This window comes from Vipera berus, assembly GCF_964194415.1.
Source record: "Vipera berus genome assembly, chromosome: 1".
Classification (NCBI taxonomy): Eukaryota; Metazoa; Chordata; class Lepidosauria; order Squamata; family Viperidae; genus Vipera; species Vipera berus.
This window is the reverse complement of record NC_138202.1, coordinates 51,250,112-51,268,135: the sequence shown is the minus strand read 5'-3', so window position 1 is coordinate 51,268,135 and position 18,024 is coordinate 51,250,112. Positions and strand designations below refer to the sequence as shown.

The 18,024-nt window shown below is 40.0% G+C and overlaps 1 protein-coding gene across 11 annotated transcripts in view; it reads left to right on the top strand.

The window, feature by feature from the left end:
- Window positions 1-18,024, top strand: part of TMEM63C (transmembrane protein 63C) — a 97,146-nt gene that overhangs the window by 25,148 nt on the left and 53,974 nt on the right. For 7 of the 11 annotated variants that reach the window (XM_081313360.1, XM_081313356.1, XM_081313354.1 and 4 more), the window contains 2 exons: window positions 1,920-2,097; window positions 15,857-15,931. The gene's annotated coding sequence lies outside the window, so the exon portion shown is untranslated. Of the gene's footprint in view, window positions 1-1,233; window positions 1,253-1,919; window positions 2,098-5,520; window positions 5,637-15,856; window positions 15,932-18,024 lie in introns of those variants that run through there. The other 4 variants (XM_081313351.1, XM_081313358.1, XM_081313359.1 and 1 more) reach the window with 3 other exon arrangements.

Sequence of the window (18,024 nt, the reverse complement as noted above, 5' to 3'; positions counted from 1 at the left end):
TCGAATTAACATTTGCTTAGTGCTTTGCAGATACATCATGCACTGTAAACTGAACTAGGAATATGGGTAAAGCACAGAATATATAAGGGATTATCAACTAAAACAGAGGTGGACAACTATGGCCCCATTACAACCTAGACTTCAACTCCCAGAGTTCCTGAGCCAGTTACGCTAGCTCAGGAATTCTGTCTGGGAGTTGAATCCATAGATTGTTAAAGGGGGCATAGTTGCCCATCCCTGAACTAAAAGGTCCTAGAGATTGTCTGCCCCCTTCCCATAGGCCAAGGGGCCAGAACTTTTCAAAAGCAGCCCTTACAATGGTATATAACTGGGAGCCATCACCTAAAAACATTTGCTTTAATTAGTATCCTTCAGAATATTATAAAGAAGCAAGAACTTATGTACTCTTAGGTTTTACATTCACTGTTCTTGTTTCTCTTTTTCATCATTTCTGCTGATGGGCACTAAGAAAAATCAGAATAAGTTTGAATTTTATACTAAGAAGAAAATTACAAAGAAAACAATATATAACATTACCAAAATAATATTTTACCCAGACAATTGATTCATTTGGAATAAAATAATGAGCACTGTTTTCTTATGGGGTTCCTACCTCCCTAGAAAAGCTTGGGATTGAAATGAGATTTTTTAGATGTAAACCATCATTCTGCTACTGAATATTGCCCATTTTGCTTTAATGCTGTCTATTGAAGGCCTTTGTGATGCTCAGAAGTTTGCACTTTGAATGGTAGTATATCTGCACTACCGTTCATTGACATTCAGAGCAGGGAGGTGAAATATAAATTTGCAAATATTCAGGAACAAAAGGACAATTGTGGTTGACATTGATGTATACAATAATTAGCAAATGTGTCTGCCAATGTGAATTCTGGCTCTTTTAGATCATGAGGGCTTAGAAGCTTCTTCTCATTTTTGTTAGGATAATTGACCTCATGAGCAAGCTGCAATGTGTTCACTGATGGGTTGAGGTCATAGTTTACATAAACTGTCTGATTCTTCATGACTGGAATTATTTGGCGTAAATATTAGATTTAAATGTGCCCGTATTCAGTAGTCAGGGCTACTTAATTGAAAAGAGACAACCATGAAATTACATCTAGTCTACTCTAGGGAAGGGTCCTGCCTGAATCCTTATCATGTAGTCAATCCCTCCCTTTCCATCTTAGTTTTACGTTCCTGCGAAACTAAGGTCCGAAATCCAGGTGGATCTTATGTCTAGTCTTGAGACCAGGTATCTGTACTATCTTTTTTCTCCGATGAATCAGAATCATGCAGAACAAAACTAGCATCTTCCAGTTTTTTTGGGCTAATGATGGACGTTTCACTGTCCCCAGGCCTAGAGACTCTGGGTATCAATCTCCACGCATTCTTCTATACTTGCTTGCCCTAACCAATAATCTTCCTTCTACAAGAATAACTAGCCAACTGAACCAAACTGGACAGAATTACTGCAGCAAGAAGAGGATTGGGCAGTTGAGTCTTTACATCCAGGCAGTTGTGTTAACTTGCATTTTGACCACTTATTCTCACCACTTATGCATTTCTGCTGAGCGTGGTGTATAAAAATGTAAAGAGAGAGCAGATAGTGATTGCCTTTGGCAAAAAGCCAGCTAAAGTGACAGAGCAAACTGACTGTTTCTTTGGGATGTTTTTCCAGGATGGGGTCCCTCTCTTGCTTCCTTGACTGGGGTTATACATTGTGATTAGAAAAGGAAACAGGCCTTTCCGGACAGTTGGCCAATCCAACTCTCTGCTGCCTGCCAACACAAGGGAGCTCCCCGTTTCCAGATAAGCAAGAGGGAGGGGAAACAAGGCAGCCAATTCTTATGCATCATAAGCTGCGTCTGTAATGTGGCAGCCTCAGCAATACTGACACATCATTCTGCTTCTGTCTCCAGGGCCCTCAAGACGTTACTGCTGTTTAAAGGCAAAAGTCGGCTCCAACACTGATTGCGGGAACTTTACTGAAGCCCACTGAAAGGAAACCTTTTGCTACTCAAGACCCAGGCATCCCTCCTTCATCCCCCGTTATTCTCAGTAGCGTGCGTTGAGGACTGACCCACTGATCCTTGTCAGGTAAGTGGCAAACAGCACAAGACTTGGGTTTTGGAAGGGGGGCGGGCAAGTTGAGGAGAAGAAAATATGATTTAAGTCCTCCCATCTGTAGCACCATTTAGTGTGAGGATTTCCTTCAGCAACCTGTAAGCAGCCAACCTGAAGAATTTACTCTGACTTCTGCCATTGCAGATTTGCTGAAAACCAGAAGTTCAGCTCTTGTTAAGTGTTCAGCCACCTTTTATCCTGAATATCCAGTATAGTTCTTGCTTGAAATCTATGAACTTTTCAGAGCTGAAGGTGGGGAATTTCTTTTCAGTCTAAAACTAAGGCGGTGATGTTCTTCAACAAAATTAAGAGCTTGGATATAAGGGCCTTATACCAAGTAAACCTCTGAATTATCTAAGTTTAGTATCATCGGCTGAGGCTGTGACTATGGCTCAGGGATTTAGACAAGAGCCCTCTAAGACCTACCTAGAGATGCATAGATGGCCCTTGAGTGTTTTTCCATTAAAAAAAATACTTTCTGGCTACTTTGTCCTTCCGTGAATGTCTGGAAGATTAGGAAGATGGGATGAAATTTTATGCATATTTCCTGTGGCAGTGGCTCATGGGTCATCTGTAGATCATGAATGGGGAAAATACCTTTTGGGTGTCGTGGAATGCCTGTAAGGCATTTTGGTCTGATGGTTTGTAGATCTCAGCAGGAACACCATCCTGCCCTGTTGCTCTGAGTTCACCTATGAGATCACTTCCTTGATCTCATCAGTAGAGGGAGGCATATCTAGGGCATCTAAGACAGGCAGCTGAGCAATCTGCTGTGAAACATCAGGGTAGATTGAAAAAATGTTTAGCTCAATGGTTTTTCAGCCCTTCCTAACGTTGGATCAGGCTCAACCCATCAGTTGACAGCAAAGGGGAGCATTGAGATGTAGAAAGACCATAAGCTGACTTCATGACACTTGACAAACTTTCTGGTGGCATGCATGTCTGCATAACGTTCTACCTGCTCAGCTTTCCTTGCCATCACTTGTCCTGCATTTTTTGCAGTTTTATCTGCACTTTGGGCTGCAGGTGTTTAAAGTTGCTTTTCTTTGAAACAGATGATGGATCGTTCTGCCTTTCTGCAGAGGGCTTGTTCTTGGCCCAAAGGGCTGCTGAAATGGTCTTGTGTTTTTCATCAAACTATTTCCATGTGCCTGGGTTTTCAGTCCAAGTACAGTTGTTGCAGTTTATATCAGAGATCCCCAAACTGTGCACAGTGGCCCACTATTGGGCCATGGCCTATATTCACTTTGGCCCACATGAGTGGCAGGCTGGAGCGTACACATGCACACAGCCCCACTCGCATGAAAGGTTGGGGAATATTAGTCTATATGATATCTTTAAACTATTCAGAACATGTTCTTACAAGCATCCCAAAGGTGCTTTTTTCCTTCCATACAGTCAGAGGTGAAGAAGCTTCTTGCATGAGAAGCAAAACAAGAAAGTCCTTGTGGGGACAAAAAGCACCTTTGGGATAACTATGACCTAGGTGATTGAGACTCTCCGTAGATGTTCTTACAAGCAGTAAATTGCTGGAGAGTTTTTCATTAAGTACTTCTTGGAAACATTGGGCTTGATCTGGCTCTTATAATCTGCTGATGTTGAATGACTATGTTTAGGTTTCAGACCAACCAGACCAGCCTGTGGTTAGTCCAGCACTCAGCACTTCGTATGGTACAGGTAATGGTGCCATCTTTAATATCATGCTGTCATACTAGTCAAGGAGGTGCCAGCATTTGGACCTGGAATGCATCCAGGTAGATTTGTACTTGTCTGACCATCATGTTAATAATGCACAGGTTGTACTTGGCATATTTGCTCAGAAGCAGCAAGCCATGCTATTCAGTTCGCTTACCCTCAGATGAATTGCTGACTGATGACTTGTTTGAATAATCTGGTCCAGGTCCTCATAGAAACCTTCCTTTTCTTTATCTGGACTTGTGAGAGTTGATTTATAGGCACTGGCATTATTTTAAAATGCTTATTGATCTTTTAGTTAATGTGGAGTTATTTTAAACCAATTTAATAACATTGTCAGTTTTGGATACCTTGCTCCTGAGATACTATAAAGCTGTAAAAAAAAGAAGAGTGAATTCTAGTGATATTTGGCAATCATACATGATTTTGCCCATATAAATGTTTCAAATTATCTTTTTATTTCATTTAGGATCTAGTGGTGGAATTTATTTATTTATTTATTTATTTATTTATTTATTTTATTAAATTTGTATACCGCCCTTCTCCCGAAGGACTCAGGGCGGTGAACAGGGCATATATAAATAGAAAATACAAAAATTAAAAGAGAATTAAACAATTGCCCCGATAAAAACAGTAACAATATAAAAACCCAATTAAAAACCCTAACTTCCCCCATCAGGCCAGGCCAGCTTGTTCAAATAAATGGGTCTTCAGACCGCGCCGGAAGGAGCGAAGGTCCGGTGCCGTCCGGAGCTCAACCGGCAGTTGGTTCCATAAAGCCGGAGTACTATGGGAAATCTGACACCTGTAGGATAAACCTTTCAGATAAGCCATTATTGCCTACTTTCAGAATGGCCTCCTATTTTGTGTACTGTAATCTTCCCTAAAACAAGATGGAGTTTTTTATTTGTAGGGAGATGGACCCTGTCTGAGGATCTCATCTCCTCTAATCACAGAACATCCAGGCCTCCTCTTCCAACGTTTTTTGCTTTAAAGAAAGCTCCCAAGAGAGCTAAAGTCATTAGACGTTAATATTCTGGCATTTCCAGATGGCACAGTTTCCAGTCTCATCCTCTTAAAGTATTTGGAAGTCAGTTTCTGCTGAGCTGAGAATGCGGAGAATAGCCAAAGTAAAGCATTAACCAGTCCAGGCTGCCTCCAGCCTAAGAGAAGGCAGCTACTGAAGGTCAGTGCCCCACACTTCAGCTATAGCAGCTCCTGACAAAATAAAAACAAATGCTCCTATTCTATACCAAAGCGGGAAAAATAAAGTATTAGTCTTCATTTGATTTCATTGGGGTGTTTCTAGTATATGCAGTATGTGTATAGACATCGGTTGCAGTAAAAACTCTGGGGTGATAAGCCCTTATTGGAAACTCTGTTGGTGTCATGTCCCTGTAGTTATGCAAGAAGAGGATATAATAATGTAAGTTGTAGGGTGGAATATCCATGGGAATAGTGCAGAAAGATAGCAATGGCCCACTTGAGCTGAGAGGTAAGATAAAGCAAGCGTTTAGCACAGGGGTAGGCAACCTCAGGTCTTTTATGACTCATGGACTTCAACTCCCAGAATTCCTGAGTCAGCATAGCTGACTCAGGAATTCTGGGAATTGAAGGCCATGAGTCATAAAAGAGCCGAGGTTGCCTACCCCTGGTTTAGCACATTGTGTTCATACAAACAGAGATAATCAAGCCCAGCAGGGTTTTTTGTTTTTGTTTTTACAGGCAGGGATTGTGAAATTGACTAGAAAGTGACTGGAAGGGTAATTCACTGAGGGTGCTCTGAAATCCACCAAAGGACTTCATGTTCAGATGGGGTAAGGTTCCAGTTTTTCATGAGTGGGATATGGTTTACCCAAGCTCTGCAGAACTGCAGCAAATTGCAAAATGGAAATTTGGCGCTTTAAGCTGCAACTCAGACACATTGGGAAAAATAATCATCTCAACCACACAAGGAGGAGGATGCTGCAAGAAGTGGGCTGCGTGGTACCAATGCTAAATTGACATAAATGTCCCTTGTGGAGCAGCTCTCCATTTGCAGAGGTGTCAGTTTGACTGAAGCATTCAGTAGCAGTTTTCTGTTCACTAGACATCGTAATTGTGCAGTGGGAACTGCCCCAGATTTAGTATCCCTTATTTTTCCAATAGTGTGGATGGTATGGATACCCTTGCTGCTCTCTGTGTGTACTGTAACTGCACTGAAATGAACTATGCCTGCAAAGATGAAAGCATAATGATGTGAAAACAATCTGTACTTATACTGCTATAATGAGGTCTGGCTTTTTCCAAAGGATGACAAAGCATTAAAACAAGCATGATCAGCAGTGGCAGATTTGACAAGCACATGGAGAGAATGATTTTCAGAGAACTGCAGATGGATAAACTTTGGGTCTTCTTATCTGGACAACTGCTTTGTCCTGTGAATTTTTTTTTCAAATAAAGGCAAATAGGTCTTCCTGGCAAGCATGACTTTTATTATTGAAGTGACACATTTCAGTAACAAACAAGAAATGAAGTACCGAAATTATTGAGATCATCTGAGTAATACAAAGCAATATGAATTACAGACAGTTAGGTGCATTCCACTAGTCACTCAAGATAACCAGGGAATGTACACCCTAAGTTTAGATTTATACTTCAATATAAAGGGAATATTGAAATGCCCGTAAGTTCTCACAGACATTAATATGTGCATAATGTTAAACTCGTATGGAAGATGGTAGGGCTACACTCTCCTACTGTTTTTGCAATTTGCAGTAAAAGTATAAGGGTATGTGAAACTCAAGCAATATTGATCTGCCAAGAAATTCTATCTTCAAAAATTTCTCCATTTGAAAATTGGATAGCTGGCCTTTTCTTAGTCTCAGCATGTGCTCTAGTGACATTTATGCTGCTGAAAGAACATGATGCAGTTTTCCATAATTTTCTTCTCTCCAGAGATATTTAATTTAATTTAATATTTGCATTTATATACCGCCCTTTCCCCGAGGACTCAGGGCAGTTTACAGGGAGTTAAAAAACAACTATACAAAAGTTAAAACCCAATTTAAAACATATTAAACAAGCCCTGTACTATTAAAAAACCCCAATTAAAATGAATATCTCCTCAGCCTGGGCCCGAGAGCTCAATATTGGGTTTCATTTCACTCAAATCCTGTAAGATAAAGACCAGCATATGTGAAAAGCATTGTGTTGAGGCCAGCAGTGTGATATCTGCAGAGTCAAGGGAAGACATATTTTGTTCTAGTTCTATGCGGCTTTGGTTGCAGTTGAGATGTCAGTGTCGGTTATTGCAAAATTATTTCACAGATGACAGAAAGATTTTATCCGATGGAGAGATTAGTGTCAATATCTGTGTCAATTGATAACTGGATTCTCAGCTGGTACTCTAGCGCTGTTTAATCTAGAAAGATCTTGTATTTGTGGAATTGGGAAAATGAACAGAACAAAGACTCAGGTGCTTTGCTAGAATATTGCAGGTGGAAAGCTGAGGGATATTGGATAGTAAAGGAGAAATTATTTAAGTAAGCAAGTTTGTTTCGGCTGAGGGGGATTGATTGGAATTGTAATTCAAACATATTTAGAAAAATTCCACTGGGGAAATTTGGGTTGACTTGTGGATACTGAAATGGTTGTGGCATTGTGACAAAGCCAGTGGGGCTGGCTATGGCATGGTACCAGCTTGCCATCTCCCCATGCTGAAGTTTTGCATATTCAGTAGGATAGAAGCCGATGCACAGCAAAATACAAGAAAGAAGACTTTATATGTACCTGGGCATGTCCTGTGTCTCAAATGTAGCATTTTACTTAACGTGTGCCAAATATCTTGGCCAAGAGACTTGGATTCTTTGTAAAAACACTATGTGGAATTGCATTATTTATTGCAAGAAATATTTGGAAATAAGGAAATATTTGCAAATAAGAGTGAGAAACTACAGATAGCCTAGAAAACTTCTAAAATGCTTCTTGTAGCTTAGTCAAGTTCAGTGCACAGATGTATTATATCAGTAGTAATAAGCAGAAATTTCCATAAAAGAGGGCTGCTTTCTTCTAAATAGATGGAAATGAGAAAACATTCATTTTCTGATTACCATTTATTGTTGCCAACTTTTAAAGGAAGCTGCCTTATCTCACACGCTTGCTTCTTTGCATGCATGCAAGATAACGAGCCTTATATCAGCCTTATATCAGTAACGGGATATTTTCTACATGAGTGTTAAAACTAGGTAACATCTTAAAAAAAGCAGACCTGTGTAGAGGCTGAGGGTGAGAAATGAGGTGAGATTTAAAGGCTGGAACCAATTTTTTGGTCATTACAAAAAGGAAACATTTAACGTAATTAAGCAGAACGCTGTTTCTTCTCAAAGTGCCTTAGGTTACATAGGCTTCCTTTTTTCCTGTTGAAAAACTCTGTGATTAATCTTCTTTTTAGAAAGCCGAGGAGGGCTGAGTCTTGAGAATTACCGTTGTGTAGTTCTAACAGAGTTTCAGTCCCTAATGAACCCAAAATAGTGTATTTTGGGATCCAAAATGGGTAATACTCCATTTGTTTCTTGGACATCTTCTTTGCAGATTTTACTCAAAGCCCCTTCTGTATCCTTTTTAAATACATTTGATGCATCTCTGCTGGCTTAGGAAAGTGCCAGAACCTTTCTATTATCCTAAGTGTTGCAGTTTTTTATTCAAACTCTTCTACGTTATCTTCCAGTAAAATTGGGGATTGCATGTTGGATAATTTTATTTATTTATATTTCATATTTCTTAACCTATCTCACGTTTGAAGCACTTCAGCCTTTGATTACTATACTCACTCTGGAATGCTTCAATAAATACAGGGCCTTATATTGGTGAGCAGAAGTATATTGGCTAACAAATTTGGATTTTTACACACACACACATACACAACACACACACACACACACCTGAAGTGTACCAGGCTGGGAAAGCTTAAATGAAAACATATTAAACTTTCTTTCTAGATAGATTTAGTGCTCTTTTTTTGTTCATCATTTCAGATTTCTATACACATATTCTTTCATAAAATGCTAAGTGCTGTCTGACATTAATTCATTTTGTTTTTGGCTGCCTTGATTTGTTTAACAATAAATGATTATAGAATAGATATATGAAATAAGCAAAACAGAAGGGAGATTCTGGAACTAGAAACTAAGTGAGAAAGGATGAAAACAAATATTCCTTTGCAGGATTTTTTTCAATTTTGTACATATTAAATAACAATCATATGTCATGCATAAATTGTTAATGGTGGGAAACAAATAGCAGAATCAAAGGACTTCAAAAATTATATATTACTTTCCAGAAAAATGAAACAACCTTAAGGATTTCCTTTTTCCACATAATCTGCATGTAGTTTTTCTTTTTCAGAGAAGTTTTGTGTCTTTCTTCAACTTCAGCTGCAGCAGATGGAATTATAGAATGGGTTCTTCTTAATTGGAGTTCACAAATCAGATAATCATTTTGCTGTTTTCCTTCTACACTTTCTGGCACAAAATAAAATGATAAGGTTTTATAGTTCAAAGCATTTGGACAGATTCCGCTGCTACTATTTTAAATTAACCTGATTGTCCCCTGTTAATTTGGCAATAAACTAGCCAGTTTGAAAGAAAGTGTTAATTTGAAACAGAAATATGAAACATGAAAATTTACTAAATTTACTAAGAGGTGGTGGTGGAGGAGGAGGGTGAGCTCAAGACTTAGATGTGCAGTTCACATAATGCAAGCCAGTTTTACCTCTGAAAGGAGTTTAGCCTCTCATTCCCTTCCTCCCATTTGAAAGATAGAAGGGTACTGGCCCCATGACATTGGAGTTCAGCTACATCTTTTCTTTCCAATTGACCCAGAAGTCATGAACTGATGTTTGTGTACAGAAGCATTTATTGATGGGTCTTTCCTAGTTGATGCTCAGTATTGATTCGCCTTGGTGTGCTGACTCAGTGCATCTGACCACAGCTTTCCTCTCTCTCCACTGACCTTGTACTCTTAGCAGCCAAAGTCACATATATGGATAAACATCATTCATTTGTCTAGCATGTAACAGCTAATTGGAGGCAAATCTTAAGTTGCACGCTCTGTTCTGCAAAAACAGAGGCAGGCCTTTCAGAGATGCAAGATTCAGGAGCTACATATCTGGAAAAGGAGATGACTAGTTGAATATTTGATATTTAGGGTTCCTAAACAATCTTCACTTTTGCATTTTAAAATACAAGCTGCCTCTTCATTGATTTGGAGTACATCTTTTCATATGACTGCAGGGAAGGAAGGTTTATGAATAGAGCTGTGTAAATAAAGCAATACCTATGCAAAACAAAGTTGAAATGGCTTTTAAAGCAGGGCTCTTGGCCAGCGAGCCACAGAAATGGCTGGCTGGTGTGCGCATGCCTGGGTATGCATTTCCCCCCCACTTGCACTAGCACCCGCATGTGTGAATGGTGCTGCTACCCACCGTGGGGGGTGCGTGGCTGCTCACATGTGCATAGCACCAGCACATGCCCATGCACAAATGGGGCTGCTAGTGCTGCACCAGTGCACACACCAATTTGGAAGCTGCTCTCCTTCCCTCCAGGCTGCGAGCCCAGAAAGTTTGGAGACCTCTGTTTTAAAGAATGCAAATGATCACATTTGTATGTGTTCATGTACATATTTATAGTTATGCCAGTTAGGAATAAAATATAAATGTACATCCATTCATATGATCATATGTTAGTCCAGAACCAGCTAATTTATGTTCACTGAAAAAGAATATCTTATTAATCTTTTGAAGAAGAATGAGATGCACTTGTTCAGGGTAGTAAATGCTCAACTACATAATCAGAAGCTTGCTTTGTATAAGGTAGGTTTCTGCTTTCATTGTCGAAATGGCATATATTGCACAGAATTCTGTAGCATAAAGACTGGCATACTAAGGTTTTACTGTACCTCTAAAACCAAGACAACAAATTTGTTTTCAAAAATTCTTGTAGATTTAAAAAAATGTGACGGTGCCAAACATACTTATTTTGGCTCCCTACACTTCTAAATTAGGGACGCGGTGGCTCAGTGGGTGAGGACGCTGAGCTTTTCGATCAAATGGTCAGCAGTTTGGCGGGTCGAATCCCGAGTGCCACGTAACAGAGTGAGCGCCTGTTATTCATCCCAGCTTCTGCCAACCTAGCAGTTCAAAAGCATGTAAAAAATGCAAGTAGAAAAATAGGGACCACTACGGTGGGAAGGTAACAGCGTTCCATGCGCCTTTGGCATCTAGTCATGCCGGCCACGTGACCACGGAGACGTCCTCAGACAAGCGCTGGCTCTTCGGCTTTGAAAAGGAGATGAGCACCGGCCCCTAGAGTCGGAAATGACTAGCACGCATGTGCGGGGGAACCTTTACCTTTACCTCACACTTCTAAATATGATTGGAAGCTAAGCTACAACACAACAGTTGGCATTCAGTATGCATTAGTCCAGGCACACTGGTTTAGATACTACAGGATCCAATCTGGATCGGTCACCGGGACTAGAGGTTTAGTCTTCCGAGCTTTAGTTTAGATATTAGGTGATAGTATCTAGATTCCTTTCTGTGTTTTCCCTCTTAATAGATTTTTGTAATCAGGAAAAAAGGAAGAAAGTGCTGGAAATCATAAGGAATGGCAAATTATCGTCCTCTGGATTCTTTTGTTGCTTGTGAATGAAACAAGTTGATTGCATTAAGAAAACAGTGTGATGGTTTGACAGTGTGATGAACTATTAATATGTTGTTCTGTTAAAATGCAAGTAGAAGTCACAGTTGGCAGAAGGACTGTGATTTCCTGCTAGCCTGACCCCCAAGGCCTGTGAATAGGAGGAAGCAGCCCCTAACTGACTTTGACTGATCTCAGAAAAGCCAAGTTAGGTCAGGACCTTCAAGAGGAGCAATCTGTCCTACTCTAACCAATCTATTAATTAATTAATTATTGATTATTGTTCCTGATGTGTGTATTGCAGTGAATGCTCCAACACTGGAGGTTTTTAAGAAGAGGCTGGACAGCCATTTGTCTGAAATGGTATAGGGTTTCCTGCCTGAGCAGGGGGTTGGACTAGATGACCTCCAAGGTCCCTTCCCATTTTTATTACTATTATTGTTGTTGATGATGATGCATTATTGTAAAGCAAAATTGTAATTCCTCATGATTCACTAGTCTCGTGAATAAAGGAGAATCAGAATTCATTTATTTTCAAGTGCTTTTGTGGCACTGTGGTCAAAAAAGCTAACCAGCTTGTAAACTGATATAGAAGAACAGTAAAAAAAAGTGTGCAATGCACACATCAGTGACAATAATAAATAATAAAAACCATGATAACAAATGCATTCACCATTTCTCCACCTCTAAGTCCTTTAAGAAAGAATTGGTAAGAGGCAATTTTAGCTCTTAATTTCGTCATTTTGAGATGGTGGCAGCAAAACTTTAAAGGATGTTTGCCGATCAACAAAATAGAACAAACTTCTTTTTACCTGCTAAAGTTATGTAAATCAGGGTGCACAAGACAGACATATTCTGCTTGAGTTATAAAATTAAGAGTTTTAGTGGACCTATCTTTGTCAGTAGAGTTTGAAATTGTTCGTTTAACTCATGGAATTTGTATTGTTTGTTAAAAAAAAACCTCTTGAGAACTACCGATCAAGGTCTCATTCCAAGTTCTTAGTTAAAATATTTGAACCCAAAAATTTGGTTTATCAAAACTGGGAGGATCCAAAGTCTTTTCCTGTTTTCACCAAGTTTCTCAATTTTAAATGTAAAGGAGAACCACAGTTTTCTAATGCAATGTACTTCATTTGCATGATAATGGTATCATTGCACATGATGTAATTATGTCATTTGCACAGCGACAACATTCAAGTGATGCAGTTATGCAAATGATGTATATTGCATCATGTGTGCAATTGTATCAGTATAGTGATAATGTTATACATGGTATTTTTATATTAGAACTAAAAATTGTACATTCATCTGTTAAAACAAGATCTCATTAATTAAAAGCAAGAGCTAAATAAACACTATCCAGTTAGGAATGAGGAAATATTTGCTGCCACATCCCCAGTAATTCAATTCTGTTTTCTTCCTATATACTTTTAAATTAACAGATTTCCCTTTGATGGTGCAATGGGTATTAAAAGGAAAGTATATAAGAGATTCTGAGGGAGAAAGGTATAAATATCATTTGGAGATTAAATTAATGAAGGGCTTTGTTATAGTAGTCTGTAGACTAATCTTAGTTTTCTGAAGAGTTTCCATAATAATGATGTAACTCTTTCAGCTTTTCTTTTCTTTGTTTAGTGTTTTTAGGAAACCAAGGCTTTTGCTTAGGAAGAGCTAAATTGAATTGCTGTGTGGGGAATGTTTTTAGAGACATTGGTAGGAGACAGATTACACAGAGTATTAAAGGACCAATGAAAGGAAACAGCACCGGTATTTAGTGTCATTTGATGGATCTCAACTGGCTATAAATTTCCAAAGTACAATCTCTGTTAGGATACAAGTTCTCATTTTGGCTATGACTGGAGACTTCCCCAAACGGGAGGTGATTAAAAAGATTTTAAAATGTAGCTGTCCAGTGCCTTTAACCAGGTAAATCCAACTGAAAGGCTAGAGTCCAAGAAAGAACAAAGGAAAGGCATATTTATAACATAAGGTAGTTATGTTATAAATATGCCTTTAGCTACTTCAGTGTATAATAGAAGAGAGAATTAATTTTGATGATTTGAAACCTGAATTATGGGCAACATTTTTAGCCTCAGGCATAACATGCAATTTTAGGTGGTGATCATGAGCTGCCCACAATAACAGGACGGCTTTTCCTCCTTAGGATATTTTACAGTCTTTAGGAGAGAACTGTGGTAGTGCAGTGGCTAGAATGCAGTATTGCAGGCTAATTGTGCTGACTGCCGACTGCCAGCAGTTCGGCAGCTTGAATCGCAGTTCGAAGCTTAGCAGCTTAAGGTTGCCTCAGCCTTTCTCCTCCCGAAGTCAGTAAAATTATTGTTGCGGGCAATATGTTGACTCTGTAAACTGCTTAAAGAGGGCTGTAAAGCTCTGTTAAGCAGTATATAAGTCTGAAGTGCTATTGCTATTGCTACAGTGAGAAGATAAGGCCTTCTCTCACACTCTTGTTTGCATTCCTGCTCCTGACTTGCTAATAGCAAAATCTCTGGTCCTGGTTGTTTTCTGGAAAACCCTGTTTCTCCAAGGTCTAGAGTGAGAGAGGTTTTACAGTACAAAAATGAAAGAATTGCTCTGAGGAGTTATTATTATTTAGTCAGACCTCAAATAAGAACAATAGGGTGAACCTATCATATAAAATAGGGACGCGGTGGGTTAGGACGCTGAGCCTGTCGATCAGAAGGTCGGCAGTTTGGCGGGTCGAATCCCGAGTGCCGCGTAACAGAGTGAGCGCCTGTTACTCGTCCCAGCTTCTGCCAACCTAGCAGTTCGAAAGCACGTAAAAATGCAAGTAGAAAAATAGGGACCACTATGGTGGGAAGGTAACAGCGTTCCGTGCGCCTTTGGCGTCCAGTCATGCCGGCCACATGACCACGGAGGCGTCCTCGGACAAGCGCTGGCTCTTTGGCTTTGAAATGGAGATGAGCACCGGCCCCTAGAGTCAGAAACGACTAGCACACACGTGCGGGGGAACCTTTACCTTTACCTAGCATATAAAATAAAGACAGTTTTATGTGTGTGCTTACTCTTACTGCACGCACCTGCACATACTACTGTCAGATATCTCTGAATAAGCAATCAGTGGAATTCTGAAATAAGTTCCAGTTCACGGTGCTTTCACATACTTGTTTACGTAGAACATTTATTTTATTTATTAAATGTATATGCCACCATCTCACTGTCCATATGCAATTAATAGTAACTTTGTACATATGTATACTTGCATACTAACTCCCTTCCCATGACACACTACACCATAAACCAGCCAATCGTACTTTAGCTCAGCATGTTGTTTAATTGCAGGCCATATTTTTCATTCATGATTTAATATGTCATACGAAGCCAGAAATCAGGCAGACTAGAGCTGATTGTGGGGAACGTATTGTGGGTTTGCACAGCCTGGCAATTGAGAAACTCCTAGTTCAACTAAAATGGGAAGATCTCAATGCCCCAATCACTTTTAAGCTCTCTGTGAGATCCTAAAATCTCACAGATTTGTGGTAAGGTAAATAGAGAGTGACTACATTTGCTATTTTGATCTGTTTGAAATAGAAACGAGATCAGTCAGATAACTGTGTACATCACTGAAAACTCTTGTGTGCATGTTCTAATGTACTGCTTACAGATAGATGCTTTTTTTGTAAAGGGAAAACACGGAAACAGACCAAATGCTGGCTGACCCTAAAAATGGTTGTGTCATTAGCTCTTGGAAGGGTAACGAAGGACTGAGCTGCTGGTTGCTAAGAGCCCCTCTAATTATTTGCTGATGGTCCGGAGTCATTTTCCTTGGTAACCAAAGGGAGATGAATTATTAAAAGCAACTGGCAATGTCAGATGGAGTTGTTTACATAGGGAAGGGAGGCAAAGGGAGGGGGGCAAGGAAATGCACACTCAGACAACAGGGAGATAGGAGTATAGCTCAGCTGGGCAGCCATCTGGTTTTCCCCTTCCTCTGCTTCCCCAAACACAGAAGGAAACCCATAATCTTTTAAACTTACTCCTGGCCATTGTCTTTTTAGATAGATTTAGTGGCTTAGAAACAAAAAGGGCCAGAACTGAAAGCAAACTCTGACTGGCTGCTGCCCCACTGCAGAATAATAATACTAAATACACAGTATAATTGCATTGTTACAGCAGTGGGCATCACAAGGAACAAGAGATTTCCACCTCTACCCACAAATGTTTACTTTGTAAGGGATGGTGAGGTGAGGTGTGGCAAGACAAGTTACACTGGATTCTTACAAAGAATAAAGCTGGAAACACAGAGCCTGTTCAACTTTGGTCTGCTAGAATTACTGGTTTAGTTTTATGTTTCTTTCTTCTTCTTTTTTACAATAACACAGACTGACTACTCCACAATGGCAAGAGTCGACCCTGATGTCTAGAACCAAGCCTGAATCGTGGAATGACCCTTCTCGGTATGTATCGTGAATCTGCTGTTTAAGAAAGGTAAAGAGTTGCTTTGTAGAACTTGTTACAACATAAGGAGGAAGTGATCTCTGCTGCTGGGAGAACCGTCATTCTCAAGGCATAGCTGTCCCTGGTGTGCTTTCTAGATGGGTGATTATTACAATTGCTGCCATTCCCAACCGGTCAGGGTGGGAGATGTGTGCATTATCATCCAGTGCATTTGGAAGGTGCCAGATATGTTATGTCAGTAGCTTTGTTGCAAACTTGTAAGTAGCTGGTTGCAAGGAAGGTTCCTAGAAGCGGGAGATTCTGGTGCAACTATTGGTTAAAGTTGTAAAAGCGGGAAAACCCGGACTTGTGATTGGATACAGTTTAAACAGCTCTAGTATAAAAGCCAGAGCTTTTGTGACAGTTGACAGTTGACATATGTGTATTGAATAAACCATTTTGCTGTTAACCTCTCTGAGTCATTCGTCTGTCTGAACCAAACAAGATATGTCTGGGGTGGGGGTGGGGGACCTAATTTAGGCGTGGACAGAAGAATGAATGAATGGCTTTGTTGACTCTGTAATCATGGCTTTGAGTGAACTGAAGGTGGATATTTCCATCTATTTGAAGCTAGGTTGAGTTCCAGGAACCATCAGAACAAAACCAAACAGGTTTGTGTCTGGTTGTCAGGAGTACTAAAATACTACAAGTGTCATTTAGAAAAATTTCCTGAACAGTAAGGACATCTCTCTGGAAAGATCTAGGGAACATAAACCAACATATGCTACTCTCGGATAAAATAACTGTGTGTGAATGCCCACGTTTGAGTACCTCCAGGCTGGCATTTTGCCTGATAGGATACAGGATGTGATCATGCATGCTAGCCCTATCCCCAGTGTCTCCAGCTTCCAGTTTTGAGTGGGGTTCCTGCTTAAATGGGGATTTGTGTTTGCTTTTACTGCAACTAGAAGACAACTTTCTCAACATGCTAGGGAAAAATTAGACTACACGTATAAGACCACACCTAGAATACTGCATCCAGTTTGATCACCACATTACAAAAAAGATGTTGAGACTCTGGAAAGAGTACAGAAAAGAACAACAAAAATGAGTAGGGGCCTGCGGACTAAAACATATGAAGAACGATTGCAGGAATTGGGCATGGCTAGTCTAGTGAAAAGAAAGACAAGGGGTGACAGGATAGCAGTGTTCAAATATTTGAGGGGCTATCACAAAGATGAGGGGGTCAACCTATTTTCCAAAGCACCAGAAACCAAGACAAGAAAGAATGGATGGAAACCAGTGGTGGGATTCAGTCAGTTCGCACTACTTCGGCAGAACCGGTAGCTAATTTTTTGTTGCCCAGGCCCAGAATGGACTTCTGGAAGTGGCATCCACACAAAGAACCGGTTGTTCACATACTTGAATCCCACCACTGATGGAAAGTAATACAGGAGAGAAGCAGCTTAGAACTAAGAAAAAATTTCCTGACAGAACAATCAACCAGTGGAACAGCTTGTCTTCAGAAGTTGTGGGTGCTCCACCGATGGAGGCTTTTAAGAAAAGACTGGATAGCTACTTGTCTGAAATGGTATAGGGTGTCCTGCTTGAGGAGGGGGTGGGACTAGAACAGGGGTCTTCAACCTTGGCAATTTTAAGACTTCTGGACTTCAACTCCCAGAATTCCTCATCCAGCTTTGCTGGACTAGAAGACATCCGAGGTTACTTCCAACTATGTTATTCTGTTATACTGTATTCTAAGGCTGCCCAAAGCAGGGAAAGTGTACCCAGTGCCAAGTGTTATGTCCTTTTGGACCTAGTAAAGGGGTAGATGTTTCATGAGGAAAAAAGGAAGAATGGAGGAAGAGATAAGTTACACACTCATTGTTTTGAATTATATCTGTTTAGAGATACAGGACTATCTGATCATTTGGGGATTGTGTTTCTAGTGCTTTCTGCCATTAAAAGGTTTCCTAATCATTGGGAGGTTGGCAAAGAATCAGCTAAATTTCTTACAATTGTCTTTTAGACCATCCTATTTGAGGGAGTTGGGGCATATTAGACTAAAAACGCAGGAATGGAGAGGATGGCATACCATTAGCTAAAATCATTT